General features: G+C 33.6%; 1 protein-coding gene across 1 annotated transcript in view; it reads left to right on the top strand.

The window, feature by feature from the left end:
- Window positions 1-18609, top strand: part of Tat (Tyrosine aminotransferase) — a 94945-nt gene that overhangs the window by 20288 nt on the left and 56048 nt on the right. The window lies entirely within an intron of this gene.

Below are 18609 nucleotides of genomic sequence, written 5' to 3' on the forward strand. Positions count from 1 at the left end.
ATCCTTTTTATTCTAAAAAGACAAATAATAATAATAATAACAACAACAACAATAATAATAATAATAATAATAATAATAATAATAATAATAATAATAACGATAGCAAGCAGTTATGTATTATAATTGTAATATTTATTAAATTATGAAATATAAATGACCTTTTTCCGCTGCTAATTGTAGTAGTGAAAAAAGCATTAAATAATTTTGTTTAGCAAGAGCTTAGAGTCGCATCGACTTTAAGATCATTAGCGACATGTTGAGTTTTTTCTTTATATTTTGTGAAATAATTGGGTTCCTTCTAGGTAGCTGCTGGTATTATTTTGATACTTCGGAGAAGTCAAAGCGATGTTTGGGTTTAATCCATATTTATTTCGTTGGTTCTGGTATTTTCTGCACTCATATAACAGGTGCTGGATGGTTATTTGTTGGTTGCAGTTGTTACAGTAAGGTGGGTCTGTTTTGTCTAGGAGGTAATTCATGCGTGAGTATGAAATGCCCAAGTCGAGGTCTGTTCGCGGTTCTTGTTCACATCGCAAGTTGATATTACACTTGGTAGTAATTTTGTACTGTGTCATGCATTTTAGTCCTGTTGGCGTAATCCATATTCTGTTTCGTTCTACTTTTTCACGATTGAGATTAGTATGTCTTGTTATGAAATTGGGGTGCTGGTTTCTGTTAGACGATCTGTTGTTACTTCTTTTGCTATGGCGTCACAGCTCTTCTATTTTCTCTTATTCCTTGATGCGAGGGAATCCAGGTGTTTATTATTTGTTTGTGGTCGTTGGTGAATTTCGTATATGTTTCTTAGATAATTTGTGCTATTCACGTTTATTATAGCGTTAACCGAATATATAGAATCTGTATAGATTCGTAGCAGAACCGATAGTTCGTGATTATTATATAGGTTATCAAAAAGTTTTGTCGTGGTCAACATAAGTGAACTCTACATCCTCAGATATCGCTGGAGATCTGTTAAAAATACTCCTCGCAAGTGTCCTTGAGCATGATGATATGCAAGGTCAAACTTTTTTTTTATTGCATTGTATTCTACACATCACAGGAACTATGGGTCTCAAATCAATCCTTTACCAAAAAAAAATCGACATGTGAGCCGTTTATTTTGAAAGTGGCATAAGTCACTTTTTCAAACAAATCGAGTTAATGGTAACACTGATTACAATTGAACGGTATCTTTTCATTTTAAAAAAATTTGCAATCAATAAGTTGAGAACTATTGAGATTTGTTCGCTAATTAACGGCATAACAAACATGTTTATTTTGAAAGTGGCGTAAGTCGCTGTACTCAGGAAATTAATTGCGGGGCTTAGTGTAAAAGAAATAGAAACGTGTGATAAGTGTGTGTGAAGTATTGTTTTGAATTATTTTCAGTATTTTAAAAAAAATTGTGATCACTGGACTTATTTTTATAAGAGCGAAAGAATAGTGCAGTTTTGTAAATTATATTATATTGATAATAATAATATAATAATATAATAGAAAAAATGGATCCATTATACGCTGGATCTCGTCCTGTTTCTTCAGCAAAATACAAAGACATGATGGACTTGCTTAATTATATACCCCCAATATACCACAGTTATTTAAAAAATTTAAAACAAAACACGATTTCCGAGGACTTAATCACTCCTATTGATGACGAAAATTAAATTGAACTGATGTATTTTCATATAAATTACTTATACTTATGTTTCAAAATGTACTAATTATTTTTGTATTTTATGAATATTAAAATAAAAAATACTTAAATCAAACCTTTATATTGAATATGTTCATGATACAAATTATTATTATATATGTAATTTATTCAACAATTTTAGTAAATCACTGTCCTTTCAAAACGTCACTTCAGTAAAATACGTCGGACAAAATTAATATATGTGAGTCATTTTTCTGAACTATTTATTTTGAAAGTGGCTTAAGTCACTTTACCGTAATGAAAAGTGGTGATTTTTTAATGTTCATACGAAATTATTTATACTGAGAAAAATATCAGTATCCTGAGATAACAAATACAAGTAAATCTTCTCGAAAGTTAGCATCCATATTTTTAAACGTGTTAAAACGCAAAGCCTTAAATATATCGATTTAAAAACAAAGAAAGAGCAAGATCAGGTGATTTAGGAGGCCCAGAAAGTTGGTCCCACTTGACCAATTTGGGAATATTCATAGCTTTCACATTTCTTATATTTTTCATAACTTTTCAACATTTATAGACTTTTTGTTATAAAACATTTTCGTCGTATTTTTACTCGAAGAAAACACTCCTCGAAGTATGTTCGGAAATTGCGGGACACCTTGTATATTGTGTGATCGGATTTGCCATAGTTCCATATCTCTACGTCCAATTCATGAATTAAAACAGAATCGTGAATCACCAGTAGATAAATAATGTCGCAAATACACATGCAAGTATCATAAACAAGTGGACGATATAAATAACGATTCTTGGATTACTATAACTCAGGTATTTAATATCGTGTTCGTTATGGCCCAGACATTTGGTCTTGATGTTCGATTATTGACCGGTTGCACTGCGTGTCAGAGGCTGCTTACTATTATTTTAACCATGGTTTCCATTGCTGCTCGAATATTTTCAATAATAGTGGTTAGATCAATATTTTCTTGAAATTTTTGAACATTCCATTCTATTTGCATGAATATTCAAGATGGAATAGGTTTCTCATACCTAACTTTGAAGGATATTTTCTCTTCCTAAACATAAAAACGAGCAGCTATAAAAAGTAAGTGTCAAATATTTTTTGATATTTTACATACGTGCCAAGTTTTATTACGATCGTCAACTTCGAGTTGGTTGATGTTCCCTGTCAGTAGATACAATATTACTATCTATCTATCGATGCGTTTTTAAATAAATTTTGAACTTGAAACATACGAAAAAACAATTTCACATCTACACACATATACAATGAGTAATGTTAATATTCGCACCATTTTTTCAAATTGGGACAATGTCTTGAAGTTTTCTTAAATGTTGGAAGCACTAGTTTTCTAGACAGTGAATGAAAAAAGTTTTGCAAAAACTACAATTGGTTGGAGTAACAGAAAGAAATAATAGAATAAACTTTTTAAGTATTTGATTAATAATATTATGCTATACGTACTATTTATTTTCAATTCATTTTCCTCCGGGATCATAAAGTTTTCCCGCGGGGTGAGTACAAAAACATCGCATTTCCGCGAGAGCTAATTACAATAAATTCTCCCTAATTGACGTACCGATTGTGCACAAAAATGGACAATTTGGGATTTGGAGATACGATTATTCGAGCCCTGCGGCTCATTTTTATCGTTGTTGACAATCGGAAACTATAAAAATGAGCCGCAAGGCTCGAATAATCGTATCTCCTCTTCCCAAATTATCCAATTTTGTGTACAATCTGAGCCTCAATTAGAGAGAATTTACTGTATATTTATATAAATAAATATTAATTTATAAATTAATTTATAATTAATAAATTAATAGTGAGAATTTACTGTATATATATATATATATATATATATATATATATATATATATATATATTATTTATTTATTTATTATATATATATATTTATTATATATATAATAAATAAAATATCGTATAGCACAGAAAACAATATTTAAAGAATAAGTTAAGATAGTATCTCATGTAAACAGAAGGGCAATTAGCCCTTGCTTCATCATCTCTACTGATTAAGGTGGGTATAAAATAGCCAAAATCAATAGCTAAAATTTATTTAACAAAATAGCATATGGAATAAAATACCCTAGGATAAATTAGATAAAACAAATTGAGGTATTAGGTTTCATGCATAATTTTAACGACAACAAACTAGAATATATCGTCCTACATTCACAATAGAAAATTGATTCCTTTTGTCGGAAAATATTAGTTCAAACTGAAAAAATGGCTTTTTAAAATCGCAAAATGAAACTGGGCATATTTAAATTTACGTCAATGCCATCTTGCAATATCATCTTGTTCCGTCGGCAATCAAAGTACTTCACTCTTTAATGATGAGTTAATTTTAACAATCGCAAGTTAATTTGTGAAGTTATTTGTGTGTACGGGATGGGACATTTGAAACGAGATACCTGAATAACTCGCTTGTTTTTGACAATAGAAAAAAAAAGTATCAGACAAAAGAGCTTTCGAAGAGCACATTATATGATGTCAATAATTTTTATATAGATGGAGGCGTAGAGAATATGTGAAGACTTGTTTCTTTAAACTTGTTTCTTTATAAATCGGATAACTTAACTTTTTTCACATTCTGATAGAATCTTTCAAGACGAATACAATGACCTATAAGTGAGAATCATTCAGAGTCACACATATAAACTACAATGAAAGACAAATTCTTCTGTCGCGTTCAAATTTCCTTGTACTAACATGTGGATTTTGCTCTACAACGGCTAAAATGTTTTTTGCATTCATCTCATTAGCAACTCTTTTAACTCGATTGGGTGTTTTGTTTGCCACACTTCCCGTTTCTTACAACTTTTGTATAATATGTGACCAAATTGACAATGAAGGTCTAAAACGACCGGGAAATCTTTCATCATAGACACGCACTGCTTCCCTTATAACTTTACAACATTCGTAAATGAAAATCATATATACTTATCTGTATTTATAGAACGCATTTTTGAAAAGCAAATGTTAATGCAAAGTCGCAATTTAGTCGAAAGACAAACTAGTAATAGAATCCGTAGCTACAAATACTAGTACAAATGCGATTCAATGTGTTTACGTTCATGTTCTATGACTCGTAATAGCGATAACGAGAGGAACATATTAAAAACAACAGAACACGCAAGATATTTGAAAAATGTCTTGGAAGAATTTGTTTTTCATTGTAGTTCATATATTGTGACCTTGAATGACCTTCATTTATAGGTCACTGTTTTCGTCTTAAAAGGCTTTATCAGAATGCTAATAAAAAATTAGGTTATCCGATTTTAAAAAACAAGTTTGTCCTTCATATGTCACCTACGCCTCCACCTATACAAAGATTATTGACATCGTATAATGTGCTCCTCGAAATCAACCACCATTATCTGACACGTTTTTTTCTATTGTCAGAAACAAGCGAGTTATTCAAGTATCCCATTTCAAACGCTTCACTCTGGTTGCATGTATGCAATGTGCAAGTTCTATACAAAGTTAGCGAATATGCAATATATAAAATATGAAAGAAAAAAAATTTTTTCCATATCCTCTAATGATGAAATATATTTCAGTTAAAGCTTTATTTGTTTAATCCATTGTTTCTCAAATATGCACCTGCATAAACTTCCGCAGTCTAGTAATAAAGTAAGGAGTAGCGAAGGTGTAGCATGAAAAACGAGAGCAACAATATAAAATGCGAAAGGGTTATGAGTTGAAAAGTAATGAAAGTAATGAAAGAGGCGACGAGGTGCGCGAGTTACGGAACAAAAGAGCTTGGAAGCGAGTGAACAGATGAGAGGATAGGAGAGGTAGCAGTTAGGTCTGAAGCAGCAAGGTCTGACATCTAGCGGAGGGAGGAAAGGATAGGTTAGGAGAAAGAGAGAAGGAGGGATGATGAAGTGCAAAGGGAAATGCGATTAGGAAACGGGAAAAGGATAAAAGGAGCGAAGATGAGGAAACGAAAACAGGAACCTGAAGAAAGGAATAGGCCAACGTGATGAATGAAAGCACAGCGAGAAGGAAAAGAAGCAATACAAAATCAGCGAGGAAGTTGGGTGTCTTTCGAATTACATAAAGAGAAAATGGAAAAAAGTGAAATCGGAAGAATAGGAGAAAATAACGAGAAAATCTTCAAGAAAAACGAGATAAGGGGGATACTGGAGGAAACGCAACAATGGAATATTTGACAATTAACACCAACTATACTTTTTCTCACCACGTTATTTCTTTATTCTTCCAGAAAGTATAGACAACCTTATGCACGAAGATTACCTCACCGCGATCTTTTAGACTTTTCCTGATAGTCACATGCACCCTACGAAGAGTTTCCGAGGGTCGCTTGTTTATGTTCAAGTAGGGTCTCGTATTAAGAATGCAGATTGCCTCCTATACTTCGTACAACGAGAACTGGCACAAAATGTAAACAGAACGTTCGCGTGATCGGTGCTGCGGTTGCAGCTGAATGGCTGTTTGACGACGGCGCTCAGGGGCGGATTTTAAAGGTCCTCACTGAGGGCCCTTGTATACAGAGTGGCCTCATGTAGAAGGGCCTAAAAATTGTGATTCGGCCCTGCCAGCTGTTTATATTTTGTGCCAGTTCTCGTTGAACGAAGCCCATATAAAATTGAGTAAACAGAAATTCCAAGATACTAGATAGAACAAACTTTGGCAGTGTAAAGGAGCCACAGCTTCTCAAAATTGAAGTACTAACACTATTGTCTAAACTAAAATCATATATCTCGACAATAGTACTCTGACAAAATACATAAACAGAACAAACTCCCAACCCAGAGCAGTCGATGCAGAGATGTCCCACAGGGCTCAGTTCTAGGATCCATCCTATGTAACATTTACATGAATGTCATCTTAAAACCTTCTGAAACCTAACTAGCCATATAAGTATCCTGATGATACAGCCATTTTCTCCACCTCCTGGCAACTCACATATAGGTTACAAAATACGTATCAGAACACATAAACCAAATTACACAATGGGTTACACAATTTCGACGAATGAAAGCTATAGTTAAACGAAGAGAAAACATAAGCAATAATATTCCACGGGACAAACATCTCATATCTTACAAATATCCAAAATAAGATTCATAGCCATTCCTTGGTCGAGGGTTAGGTAAGGTATCTAGGACTTATCCTAGATAGCAAATTGAACTGGTCTCGATCAATAAATGACAGAACCCGAGAAACAAATCCTCTTATCAGACTTCTATATCCATTTATAGCCAAAAGCAGCCTCCTAAATACCAGTATCAAAAGAACTCATTACCTAACAAGTGCACAGTCAGTTCTCCTGTAAGGCTATCAAATATGTGGGCTGTAGCAGTCGATATCCATCTTAACGAAATCCAAATATTACAAAAAAGTTCCTAAGTATCATTCTAAATGCAAACAGACTCACTCCAACGAAACTACTACACAAACATCTAAACATGCCCACAATAAATTGGGACCGATTATGTCTCGAGTTTGGCAACACATAGAAAAAAGCTGTAGAGGAAAAAGTTGTTTTGCATGATGGTGTCTACTTTTCTGCGACTTCAGTCTTTTCCCAAGTGCGGCAATTTATCTGAAAATTATAAGAGAATTACAATGTAATTGAATTACAATGAAATTGGATTACAATGAAAATGAATTACAATGAAATTGAATTACAATGAAAATGAATTACTTTGTAATTATAATTCCTCGTGTAGTTGAATTGTAATTCTGCACAACTCTTGCCTGAATACCCTCTCTTAACCACGATGACAAAACATCAGTAATAGCAGATAAAGGTAAATACAATCCTACAACAATACTGTTGAAAAAGAAGATTAATACACCAAGGATGATCTCACTCTTATCCTATAAATATCTTACTACAAATAACACAACAGCAATTTGAAACTTTTTCATGTAATTAGGCAACACATAACTAACCATTCCAAGGCACAAGACATAAACTATTTCATATTAAATGCAGTTTATAAGATCGCATCCTCAACAAGGGGCATTTTCCACCCTATACAGAGTGTCCCAGATTTTAATGTTCAAACTTTGTCAGTATATTCTATGGCACAAAGTAAGAAAAAAATGTTATGTAAACATAGGTCATATAGAGCTTTATTAAGAAGTTATAACAAAAATTCAGAATAGGAATAGTAATCAACTAAAAAAAAAAATAAAAAATAAAAAAAATCTTCGATCGATGTCAATCATGTATTGTCAACAACGGTTATTAATACATTTCGAAATGTATTAATAAACACAGCTTACATAAACACAGCTTACATAAACACACGGCATGTGCTGATCTATTCAAGCCAATGCTCGCAGTAACAGCAAGTTGATTACTATTCCTATTCTGAATTTTTGTTATAACTTCTTAATAAAGCTCTATATGACCTATGCTTACATAACATTTTTTTCATACTTTGTGCCATAGAATACACTAACAAAGTTTGAACATTAAAACCTGGGACACCCTATACAATAGATGCCTTCTTGTGTGAGCTCTCTTACTTATTATTCATAAATTTCTAAAACCCCATTATTTGTACCTTTAGAAAAGAATTCAGGAATGTATCATTAATTGGTCGATCCTAGGTTTTAAGTTATATATGTAATGTTAGTATGCCTAGTAAAAACTCAAGGGAAAAGAAGAAAATATGCACATCTGGTAGTATCTTATGATCGATACCCACGCGAATACCGTATCGTAGAATTGAGCTCGTTACCATATAGTACACATAGTTAGGTCGTTTGAATCAGAACTCCCTCTCATTTCTCAAAGCGTAAAAAGCAAAAACGTGGAACTTAGAATCCGGGAAACACTAAATAATTAAACAATTGTAAAATCCTAAATCTTTTGGTGATGTGCTATATTTTAATACTAATATATCCAGTTCAATTCATTTGTTAAATAACATATTACGATTCCAGTTGCTATTAAAGTTCGCAACGATGCACTTTGCCATCCGAAATGATAAATATTATACTACACAGCGCGATAATTAATTTTTAAGACTAGGACTACATCTCAGCAAGCAGTGGCGTCATCTGTTGAGCATTAGCATCCTTAGAAAGGTCAATCATTTGTCTGTCTAACGCACCTAAGTTCATGCCAATCGAATGATAAATGACAAAGTTATAACAGTTCTTCCTGACTAAGTTTTTAATTGATGTTGAAATTCTATCATGGAACGAAAAGCGGTTATTAAATTGAACACAAGACTTGGTAGAAGTGCAACATTCCGGTTGATGCAGCAAGCGTATAGCGATGCTTGTATTCCACATATGTATTTCTTTCGATGATACACGGTAGTGAGACAGACACCAGCTAGGTCATCAATTTCTTTCTTTAGTGACGCCCCGTTGATGAAATAGATATCGACTAGCCCACGACATACAAAAATCCCAAAAATTAGACAAGTTTACGACCACGGGCAACTTTTTAGGTGTTATCTCGTGACAATAGTATAAAGATGGAAATGGAGAAGTAAAAAGATATGAGCACAATGAGATGAGAAAAGAAGGTGTGAAAGCAAAGACAACACAGAGAGAAGGAAAACTCAGAGTAGAAACTGACAAAAGAGCAATTAACGTGGATGTTGAAAGAAGAAATGAAACGACGGGGGAAAGGTAGAGCGATGTAGTTGTGTAAAAAGGCTGTGTAAAGACGGGTATCGACCGGAAAAGTATGTATAGGGCTGGAAGAACGTAGAACGGTGAAGAAGAGTTGTACTGACACCGTCGATTTACAAGATCTATGCGTCGAACTTAAAGCTAGAGATATGTAGAAGAGAGAGACGAAAGAATTCCTTGCTTCAAACGAAATCAGATTAAAGAGAGTATTGCGTTAAGGATTCTGGCCACCTCGAAATTTAGAAAAAAAGTCAATTTTTTTTGTTTGAAATACTAGTTTGAAGTCTTAAAAATAAATTGCAGAAGGTTCCAGCCTTTAAAACAAATTATTTTTAGAAATAAGAAGCCTGCGCGCCATAGCGTTAAACATATGAAAAATTACGTGCGGAAACTTGAAACGCGTTTTTCTTGAAACAGTATTTTCAAATACGGTGTGCAAGATATCTCGAGATCCTATCGACCGATTACTTTGAAATTTCGCAGTTACCTTTACTATAATGTATACTAGCGATTGACGATTGATTTTTGTTCAACTTTCAATCATTTCGGAAAATATGAATAAAATAGGTACAAATTTTTTGTACAAATTCGATAGTTCAAATACAAATAATTGCCGTTTTGACAATTTTCACAAAAATGAAAATGTATGATCGCTAACGTCTAGAGAATATACTCTAGTTTGAAGCACTTTTTAAATTTTTGCTCTAGGTAATTCCGTTTGGCACGAATCCTGCACATCGTCGAGCTATCTTAAAAAAAGGAATTCAGAGCGATGCCGTTTAAAACCTAAATACAGCAATTTCTTCCTAATTCGCGCTTAGATTGTGCACAAAAATGGATAATTTGGGAAGAGGAGATACGATTATTCGAGTCTTGCAGCTTGTTTTTATAGTTGTTGACAATCGGTAACTATAAAAACGTATAATCGACGAATAATCGTATTTTCTATTTCCAAATTGTCCATTTTTGTGCGCAATCTGAGAGTGAATTAGGGAGAAATTACTGTAAACGGCATTTAAAACAAAATTAACACTGTTCTGTAATAGTGTCATAGCTTTGTAAAATAAGTCATAGAAACTTATATCGATCAAATGTTTATTTCCTTTCAGCTGTCGTTTTAAAATATAAATATTAGGGCTACCGGAAAGTTCTGTCTGATAATGTCATTGCAAATTTCAATAGATATGCACATATTCATTTGAGACATATATTTTTGAAAAATGTTGCTCACAAATTGCCATCACGCTGGCAAGAGGTCATGAGTAACGACGGAAATTATATTGTACAATAAATATTACTAAATTTATGAAAAATCTATTATTTCCTTTCATTTCTCAAACGGACAGAACTTTCCGGTAAACCTAATAATTTTTGATCGAGTCAAAGTGATCGGTGAACGTGTATACCACGGGTAACTTGAGACGCGAATATGCTTGAAATTGTAAGTTAATGCTTTTTTTTATATAACAAGTAGCTTGATCGAATTAAAGTAAATTCGCAGATCGTGAAATTGAGTTGTGTGACTTTATTCGTCTACTCTCGGGCAGTGTAATGACAGGCGCAGGTGTGCGCACGGGCAATATTGGTCGTCACAGTCAATTAACTTTCCTTTTATTCTTCTCCCTTGAGCTTCACTGCAGTAGGATGCGTACTTCTGACTTGCATTTAATATGAAATAGTTTATGTTTTGCGGCTAGGGGTGGTTAGCTGTGTTATCCGCATCGTGTCTAATTACAGGAAAAAGCTTAGAAAACGTGTACACTTGTTTCGTTGATCTTGTGTTTGTGCGCTAGGGTGTTGTTACAGTGTGCGTGAAATTATTCTTGACGTAGTAATCTTTATTTTTAACAGTATTGTTTTAGGATTGTGTTAGGTCCACCGGAAAGTTCTGTCCGATAGTGTCACTTCAAGTTTCAATCCATATGTACATGTTGATTTGAGACATATATGACTATCTCTCTTTATCATTGCATTTACACACATGTACTCTCTTAAATAAAATGAAACAAAGATGTCTCATGTCATTATTAAGTGAGACGCGATCGTGAAAACATGGCTACCGATGATAATGCCAGACCACATGCTGCTTTGGCGACTCGTCAGAAAATCGCAGAGCTAGGCTGGGAAATTCTGTTACATCCACCATACTCCCCAGACCTAGCACTCTCCGATTATCACTTGTTTCTCTCTTTACAACACTTTTTACAGGAAAAAATTCAAAACTGAAGCTGATGCCAACCAAGCACTAGTTGAGTTCTTCGCCTCTAAAAATAAATCATTTTTTAAAAATGGCATTTACAAGTTGCCATCACGCTGGCAAGAAGTCATAAGTAACGATGGAAAGTATATTCTACAATAAATATTATTAAATGTAAGAAAATTGTGTTATATTTTAATTCAAAAACGGACAGAACTTTCCGGTAGACCTAATATTTACCTATGGCTGCTATTAGTGAGTTATTGTGACCGTGATTAAAGACTTTCGGTAGGAACGTGGTTATATAGTGTGTCCAGAAAGGTTGGGACCAAACTTATACTACAATGAAGTCAAATAGATGCAAAATGTTCAAATAAACTCGTGTTCGAAAAAGCTTTAGTGAAAAGATATAAGCTTTTAGAGATATTTATGATTTATTGATTATATTTATTATATTATATTTGTTATATCGGCGAAATAATTGTTGGGGATCTAAACGTGTCGGTGATATGATTATCGGACATCCAAAAGTGTCGATGAATGAATACAGTCGGCGAAATGCAGTGTCGATGATACCGTGTCGAGAAAAACACAGTCGGTGAAGTGAGTGTCCCGGGACAACATGGAAGATTTGTTTGTACGGGGCCTCCTATAACGCGAAAAGAGAAGCGACGAAGCCAATAGCTCGATTGAAGTATACCGACGTTTGGCTTTTCGTGTCGTGCAGCATCGACCCAAGCCGAAATGGAAGCAACCACCGCGTTATTAAGGCAGTGCAGCAGGCCCAATCGGCAAAAGCCAACGCAGTGGAAATGAACCATAAGTTAACGAGGTCTACAAAACACATTTTTTAAATTTTTGTTATCAGATAAAAAAGTTACAAACGCGAATTGTTTTTGCTATTGTAAGTAATAGCAAAATTAAAAAATAGTATTCCAGTCATCGTACAGTAAATTTTAACATCTCCAAAACTAAAATCTTTTAATCCGGTTTTAAAAAGGTTTTCTTTAACACTCATATCTTTTTAACACTCATTGCCCAGCCTGAATCGGTCGAGTTTTTCGTGGGGCCCAAATTCGCTAATTAGATCGTAAAAACGTAAACAGAACGATTAGTTGGAATAGCGGCAGATGCAATACGTTATTCGAAAGTTTGTAGTTACATTTGTATCTCAAATGAAATTTTTATAAATTACTTGTAAAATCTTATTTAATTAGTGACTGTCACTAGGGTGACAGGATCCCCGCGAAAGCATAACAATCACCTAGCTGTGGGTGACTGATATATCTGCCCCCATTGTATGCTTTACTAAACACAAATATTGTTTAGTAATCTAGTCCTAATATTTCACAAAAATTCCAATTTCAAAATGTTCGATTTTAGAACAGTCATTCAGCTTTAAAAGCTGTTCGAATACTTTCGTGAGCTACTATACGTATGTATTTTGATTCTTCAAACTTCGATATTGAGCGCGTTCGAATACTTTCGTAAGTTGCTGTACACAATATGATGGTAAGCGGGCGCTTTTGTGTCGGAAATGCAAGTTAGAGCGATTATACGAAACTGAACTTATAGGTGGATAACTGCGGCGAGCAGTATTGTTATTGTTATCGTTATTGCGATGTTTCTTGTTACTATTATAACTGTTCTTAGTAGAGAATGGGATGGTTATATGGCTCCCTACGTATGCTGTACTCACGTTCAGTCTCTCGGGATATCCACGTTATAGCAAAAACGTCTAATGGTACCATTCGTTGCAATCAGGGACCAGAACTGTTTATAATCAATATGAAAACAGTTATTGCATAAAAATTACGTTTTATTAAAATGTTTTTAGATATAAATAATAATTGTATCAGGGAAATTTGTATCGATTATAACTCTATTTTCAAATCCAACTATTACTTATAAAAATTTCCTAAAATTAAATTCTAGACTCTGTTCTATTCTCCCTTTGTTCAAACTAGAAGTTTATTTAACACTAAACTAACCGACCTGTAATGATGATTAGCGTGCATTGACTCATAAGAGTGAAAAGATGGAATTCACTTGGATTTTGTAAAGTTTTAATTATGAGACTTGTTTCAATAATATAATTTATTCAATCATTTTCCACGAAGAAGTCTCCAAAGTTTGTAGTATCGTAAAATAAAAAATCGGCCATTTTGACCGTGGTAGGTTTAGTGTTAAATTGTCTATCTTTATGATCCCTTAGGTCTCTTCCACCAGCGATTCGAGATTCGCAATTAATGGATACCGATCGTCCATGTAATCCAATGTGATCGTTCCGACAGGATTCTTCAGATTACGGTTCGCATTTTGTCAAACCGCTTACCCTTTCGTGTCTCATCAATATGCGCCCACTCGGTTCTCCCACTCTTCTGGCCGAGACTACCCGCGATCCAGGGGCCTAGTACTATAATTCATAATTTTGGAACAGTGTTTCCACTGCCACCTAGGGGGTAATATATTTGTACACACTGATTTTATTAGAATGTTCAGAATGAAAAAGAGTTCTCCACACACATGGTACATTTTAACAGCATGCTTTCCTATGAAGTGACTTTACAACAGAATTGTAAATGTGTGTGTGTGTGTTATTTTCTATAACAGCACTTTATACAGATTAAAATATTCCGTACGAAAAGCAAATATACAAATAAGCATTCTATAAGAGTTTAAACATCATATATGGTTTTACTTACTTTATGAAAAATACAATCCATGGACTTTGTTTATATTTTTCGTTGGTTATCTAAATTCTAGACAAAAATATTCTAGAGATACTCCAACAATTTGGAGCTGCAGAATCATCTTCTAAAATCCTGACTAATCATTTTTGCACATTCTATATTCGAGATTTTTCTTTGATCGATATGTATATAAAAAAATATTAAGCTTTCATGCCTAGATTTGCAAGCAAGGGCCGTCGACAAAGGACCGCCAAAATTTGGCACTGAGCACGGCATCCGATAGCCGACGGTAACTTTGATAACTAAATTTCAAAAATTGAAATTATAACCAAAATTTCACGCAACGTTTTTGTTCATTTTTACTGCCTCGCCTTGTTGGACAATCTATATAACAAACAATATTTGTTACTGATAGAAAACATGTTTCATGGATTAATCTCCAGTGATGTGAAAACAATGAGTCAGAAATAAACAAGGAGATCGAATTTTGGAATTGTCCCGATTCAGATATCAAAACATAAATATTTGATAAAGATATTTGAATTCAATGTTTCAAACATGGAGTTTAAAAGGAAACAATTTTTTCTGACTTTTGTTAGAGCATATTACTATCTCTTTTGTAAAGGTTCCAAAATAATCGACTTTTATAATACTTGTGAAATTCGGTTTATAATAATTTATACTATTTTTACTCTTCATCTGTGTAATCCTATTAGTTTATGCACACTTTATGTAAAAATGTAAACGAATTTACGTTACAAATGAAATTTTATTTCTACCTTTTGCTCTGACAGCGAAAGAGGATAGAAGTACGAAAAGAGGAGGAGTTATAATGAAAAGAGGAATTGATTTACGTGCCAAGATCAACCAGATTCCAGCAATTTTTCTGGTTCTACATAAGGAAAAAGTAATACATTTGTGAGTCACTTCTTTATGTTTCATGCTGTCATGAGCAATTAGGAAGAAGTAGGATCAAAATGAGTTTAACCGAAATGTGAACGTAAGAATTTGTGTATACATATAATACAAAAGTTTGCCACAAAAATATTCGAAATGTTTCAATATATGTCTATTTTTTTAATTGAATTTTTAAAGTTCTATTTCGAAATTACTACAATGTGTTAGCAAGATTTTATTGACTTAACAATGAATTGCGATCTACGGTTTTTTAATGAAAAAGATGGAATTGTCTTTAAAATTTAAGATCAAAGACAAACTTGTGTCAAGTAGGTAATAATGCATGATGAAAATTTCATCGAAATCGGCTAGTTCAGAATCAAGCTACAAGCGTTGAAAGATTTTAAAAACTGCAGATTTCTGACAGTTATTCGTTGAAAGTGAGATTTTTATATTCTTTTGTGTCATTCCAAGTAATATCATAATAACGAAAAAGCATTTTAGTCATTGTCTAGTTTGCCATTTAGTCCAGTTTTATAAAAGTTATTGCGTTTTAAATAGTGCCCGAAAACATATTTGTCCGCTACCTACACATATGATTGAAGTTTTATTAGTGCAATGAAATTCTGTGCAACTGGTGCTCATGAACTGCTGTCTCTCGAGTCCACTACCTCCACTACCAGAATTTTATTACAATAATGAAGCTATCATCGTAACTATCGAACCGAATATTGGAAGTTTGTCCATATAATGGTATATAGTTACTCACACATACAAAATTGAGCGTACACCTTTTAAAACGCAATTAACTTCTTTAAAACTGAACTAAATGACTCGAATTTTGTTTTAGGTGATAGGAGGACTAGTCTACAAAACGATGACAAAATGCATTTTTTAAAATTTTGCTATTACTTGGAATGACAAAAAAGAATTAAAAAAATTTGATCGAAATCAGTTAATTCAGAGTCGAGACATAGATGTTGAAAGATTTCTTCCAGTTTTTGGTCAAAATCGTGATAAAACTGCGATTTTTGCCATCTTTAATTTATTGTAACTAATTTGATTTCGATAAAATTTTTTAATTTTGTCTTTCTAAGTAATAGCAAAATTTAAAAAAGGCATTTTAGTCATCGTCTAATAGACTAGTCCTCCTATCACCCAAGAGCATTTAAGTCACTTAGTCCAGTTTTAAAAAAGTCCAGTGTTTTGAAACGTATACGCACAATTTTGCAAGTAAAACAGGCTACCTGAATAACTCGCTTGTTTGTAATGATAGAAAAGAAGGCATCGGGCCAAAATTGTTTGACTTCAAGGAGTACATAATGTGACGTGAATACTGTTTTTATAGCTCGAGGTGTAGAGGAGATATAAAGGTAAAACTTTTTTTTTAAATAGAAAGGATATAATTTTCTTTTCTATTTTGATTCTTTCTATTCAAGACGAACACGATAACCTAGAAATGAAGGTAACTAATGAAGGTACTAATTCATTTACTGACATACTTTAAAAGTGTTCACAGTAATGATGTATACATACATCGATGCATTTCCTAAAGCGAATCGTCATTCATCATAAATGAAAATCATACAGATATTTTCAGCTCTTGTGTCTTTGATCAATCTACAAACTGAAATTAGTAGAAAGCACAGATAATGCTATACGTGATTCAATATTTAACGATTACGAAATCGATGTGGACAAGACACCAACAAGCAGAGGAGACAATTCCAAGCAATTTATTTTCTATTACAGTTGATCTTGTGTGATCTCGAATGATCATCATTTATAAGTCATTGTGTTCGTCTTGAAAAGCACTATCAGAATATAAATATAAAAATATATTATGGCATTAAAAAAAAATCAAGTTAGATTTTTAAATCTCTTCTATGTCTGTACCTACAAAAAAGACATTTGACCTCATATTATATTTGGTTGGCAACTAAGTAATTGCCGATTTGTTCAATGAAATAAAATTTTTTTTTTACTTGGAATGAAGTTTATAATCTGTAATGTATTTCCCATTTTGTTCGATGACCTTTTGTCATCTCTCTGACAACTTCAAAATTCCACGCTCGTAGAAAGTCTGATCCTTTTCGGCCAAAAACTGAGTTAAGTGAGATTTTACAGCGTCATCATCATTAAAAGTTTTACCACGAAGGGAGTTGTCCAGGGATCGAAATAAGTGGTAATCCGATGGCGCGAGATCAGGGCTATATGGTGGATGTAACATCAATTCCAAACCAATATCCATCAATTTTTGCCGAGTGGACAAAGACGTGCGCGGCCTAGCATTGTCCTGGTGGAAAATGACACCTTTACGATTGACCAATTCTGGTAGCTTTTCCTTGACCGCTGCATTCAATTTGTCCAGTTGCTAACATTCACGGATAATAAAAAATAACATAATAATAATAATAATAATAATAATAATTTTATAATATAACATTTACGGATATCATAAAAATGGGAGTGAGAGACATGTATAACTGAAATCGGCAATTACTTAGTTGCCAACCCAATATATCTCCTTCAAAGTTAAACAACTTTTCTCTGATTCTTTTTTCTATCATTACTAGCAAGCGAATTATTTAGGTGGCCCGTTTTAGATGTCTCGCCGTCTGTGTATGGATCGGTGACGAATCAGATAGTTGCACAAGGGTATCTATCTGCTGGCGAGCAACGCAGATAGCCGACATACTCGTGAGCAGATAATGAGCTTCATAAGAACTACAGTTATCATGAAATCAGAATTTTTTAATCCAAAATACAGCAAATTCTCCCTAATAGTCCATGTGATGGGCTGGCTTGGATTGTCACTGTGCTATTCTTACACCTATACGCGTTATTCCTACGCTTATGCTATTAAGATTCGACGGAGTCGGTCAAGCGTGTGGTGAGGCCGCGACACGGCTCCTTTGACTAGGATTCCCGGAATGTCAATTCATAATACAGTAACATAACTTTTTTAATGTTAACATTTTAAAACTGAATTTTTTAAAACATATTACTGATAGTTTCCTGATTAAAATGAGACCAAACATGTTACAGTTTGGACAAATATTTTTAATGTACATAAAACAAAATCAATCAGGATGTAATTGAATAAATATGGTCTAAAAAGCATGTTGTGTTTGGTGTAATTTTAACTAAAAGAATCTCACCACACAAGATGCTAAACAAATTTTCATGTATAAGAAGTTAGAAATAAAAAAAGTTAGGCCATCGTTTCTATTCTAGCATTATTGTGTATTTGTATTAATGTACACCGATATGCTGGTTGCTGGCTTTTTAGTTTATCGACTGTCTCGATTTTCGTTCTCTCTCTCTCTCTTTCTCTCGCCTTTCCACTCTCTTTCTCTTTTAGTCTCTCTCTCTATCCCTTTATTTCTCTCCCTCTCTTTCTCTGTCTTACGATGTGTCAACAACCATAAAGGTGAGCCGTGAGGCTCGAGGTATCGTGACTGAATTGCCTGAGTTGTTTATTTTC

Source organism: Megalopta genalis, chromosome 5 (genome assembly GCF_051020955.1).
Source record: "Megalopta genalis isolate 19385.01 chromosome 5, iyMegGena1_principal, whole genome shotgun sequence".
NCBI classification, from domain to species: domain Eukaryota; kingdom Metazoa; phylum Arthropoda; class Insecta; order Hymenoptera; family Halictidae; genus Megalopta; species Megalopta genalis.